At 43.6% G+C, this 3,178-nt stretch overlaps 1 long non-coding RNA gene across 1 annotated transcript; it reads left to right on the forward strand.

The window, feature by feature from the left end:
* Nucleotides 1–311: 311 nt before the first annotated feature.
* LOC140410563 (uncharacterized) lies at nt 312–2,902 on the forward strand. The gene is made up of 2 exons (XR_011940687.1): nt 312–576; nt 1,715–2,902. It is a non-coding gene; the product is annotated as an uncharacterized lncRNA (long non-coding RNA).
* The last annotated feature ends 276 nt before the right edge of the window (nt 2,903–3,178 follow it).

Here is a 3,178-nt window from a genome sequence, read left to right on the forward strand (position 1 = left end):
AAACAAGTTATAGAACAATGTCAAAGAAAAGAATAACAGTGATATTGAATTTCCTGTAAAGTACTTAAGTAGAAAATAGACGATGATTAAATGGCAGAAGTGATATGAGCTTACTTTATGTGTCCCTGTTCAAAATAAATGTCCCCAATTTTAATACCTCCACCCACCCCACTAACCTGAAATGGCAGGAATGGTTCCTGACAGAGTTGTGCAGGTGGTTTGCCCATTCCACTAATCTCGCTCCGCTGGAACATCAGCACATCGGTCCTGCAGGCTGGAGGAGATGACAGGATGGGGTTGGACACCATTCAGGAGAGATGCGTTCCTCCGAAGAATTTACTTCTTCCTTTGAGGGCGGGCGTTCGTGCAGCTCATATGAAGGTGCTGGAGGAAAGACGAGTATTGAAGATTTGGTGATAGTCGTGAGAAAATATACATGTCCACATGAAGCAATGGCCAACCCAGTTGCTGCATTGAAGTCACCTAAGCCGAGGACGTTGCTGGTTCCAGTTTTACCGATTGGAGTCAGCTACAAAGTCTGTGGATCCCCAAACAATTCTGACCCCATCACTAGAGGTATGCAATTTCTTCTTGTGCAAATGGGGTAGGATGGAACACGAGTGACTAGTGAGGGTGTGCTGCTTCACTGGATATAGTACATGAGGTGAAAAGGAGAATCAGGCAAATGTAATAGTGGGGTGTTATTCAATTGTAGGTAGTGACTACAGTGTAATTTGAGGAGGTCCACTAAGAATAGGGTTAGCATAAGATTATTAGCAGGACTGGAGGGAGGATGCAGGAGTTCAGCATGTGTAAGGAGTCAGGATGAAATACAGTGCAGTCACCTGTAGCAGCTGTTGCTGAGGAAGGTGATTCAGAAGAGAGAAGTGTTTTACATGATAAAGCATAATCAGAACTGGAAGGAGATGCGTGGCAGGAAATGGTTAAAGAAGAGGTGTGCCGACCTTTCCTCACCTAGTCAGATAATTGAATCTTTTTCTGCACCATGTTCAAGTTTGCGGTGTTATATTGCCATTGTGTAATTCCCTTGACATCTCCATCCATGCCTACTTGGCTATGGCAAAATGTTTCTTCATGCTACTTATGGGGAACAATGTACCCATCCTAGCCATCACTTTGCTCTGCATGGCTTCCATGGAGGCATAGCGGAACTTTAAGGCCAGCTTCCTTCTATTTTTAGACACTTAACAATTGCTCAAATTGTCTTCACTCCTTTCTTTCAGTCCATCACGTACATGCATCCCTCCCCCTCCTCCATTTCCCCACCTTTGCAGAGTAGGATTGAACCTTTTTAAAAGTAGCCAATAAATTACATTCTGCTCAGTGGGAAGCACATCCGCAGGTGTACAATAATGACAAGGAACTGAAGACATAACCTGAATGAATCCTTGTGCCAACCCCATCCCCGCCTACCCCCCCCCCCCCCCCCCCCCAGGATAAATCATCCAATTTGACCTGGTTGTCAGGCCCAACTGCCCCTGAACATGGAGTGCATTGGGTACAATTGAACATAAATTTATTTGGCAGCTCAAAGGTATATCCGTGACATGAGAAAGCCTTGACTTTCAAATCATTGTAGCCTATGAATGCTGTAAAATAAGGTATTGGGGCAAAAGCAGCACTTTTATTTGCTTAACAGATGCATCCCATCTACAAACTGCACTGTAGTAACTCACCAAAGTTCCTTTGACAGAACCTTCCAAACCCTTGATCTCCACCACTTCGAAGGACAAGGGAAAGAGATGCGTGGGAAAACCATCACCTGCAAGTTTCCCTCGAAGCCACACATCATCCTGAATTGGAACTGTATCACCATTCAATGTCACTGGGTTAAGATCTTGGAACTGCTTTCCTAACAACGCTGTAGGTGTACCTACACTACATGGACTTCAGCTGTTCAAGAACGTGGCTCACCACCACTTTCTCCAAGGCAATTACAGATGGGCAATACAAGCTAGCATCGCCAGCAACGAGCACAATTCATGAACAAATAAAAAGCAATTGACATTGAATTCACCCAATCTAATTTACATTTCCTTCTGTCATTGTCCTATTTATCTCACAATTCGCCAATATCATTGGATAAGGAGATGCACAGTGGCTTTACTAAAAGCAGAGAATGCTGGAAAAACTCAGCCGATCTTTGGAACCCCAGCCATATTGGACTCAAGACGTTAACTCTGTTTCTCTCCACAGATGCTGTCAGACCTGCTGAGTTTTTCCAGCACTTACAGTTTTTATTTCTGATCGCCAGAATCCGCAGTATCTTGCTTTGATTTTAATGCATAGTTGCTTTCCCTGTTTCCTCCAGTTCCAGTTGCCCAATTTCCCTCATTGAGACACTGTTGTAGAATGACAGAACGTTTAAGGCACAGAAAGAGGCTACTTGGCCCATCCTGTCTGCACCTGCTGAAAAAACCAGTCACCCAGGATAATCCCACATATAGAATATAGCATCAGGAGGAGGCTATTCGGCCCTTCGAGCCTGCTCGAGCATTCATTATGATCATGGCTGATCCCGCCTTCCCCTCATATCCTTTGATCCCCTTCGCCCCAAGTGCTATATCTAACTGCTTCTTGAAAAGCACTTTACAGCATTAGGTCCGTAGGCCGGAAGGTTCCAGCAGCACTCAGCCGTCATCTCCTCTCATTTATGGTCGTTATTAGCTCTCACTTTCAGCAACTTTTCATACAAAACATTTCAAATCCTAAACATGCAATCGCAGGTCCGATGGCAGATACTGTTAAATATCCTGCTTCAGCAAAATACGAGCAGTGTGATACATCTGCTACACACTGCAGAGATGTGCCTAATCGATCATTTACCTTGTGAGAACTATATAATTCATGAGTTTAATTATTAAAAATCTCATCTGCTAAAGATGTATATGTTATATATATTCACCACATGAAATTACTGACCTAAAGTTGTGAGGGTGAAATAGATATTCAAAGTGGCGTTTGGGCCTTTTCAATGTTGATGTGCGCTACGGGAAACAGACCCTGCATGGATGTGAGAACGTGACCCTCAGGCAGGACCTCAGGAATGTGAAACGCCCACTGAAAGTGATAAAATTAATAGGCCTGCTGATTACTTCACAGATGAACAGTCATCTCATAGTAAATTGATGCATATCAAATGTAAAACCAGCAGGAT

Source organism: Scyliorhinus torazame, chromosome 4, assembly GCF_047496885.1.
Source record: "Scyliorhinus torazame isolate Kashiwa2021f chromosome 4, sScyTor2.1, whole genome shotgun sequence".
Classification (NCBI taxonomy): Eukaryota; Metazoa; Chordata; class Chondrichthyes; order Carcharhiniformes; family Scyliorhinidae; genus Scyliorhinus; species Scyliorhinus torazame.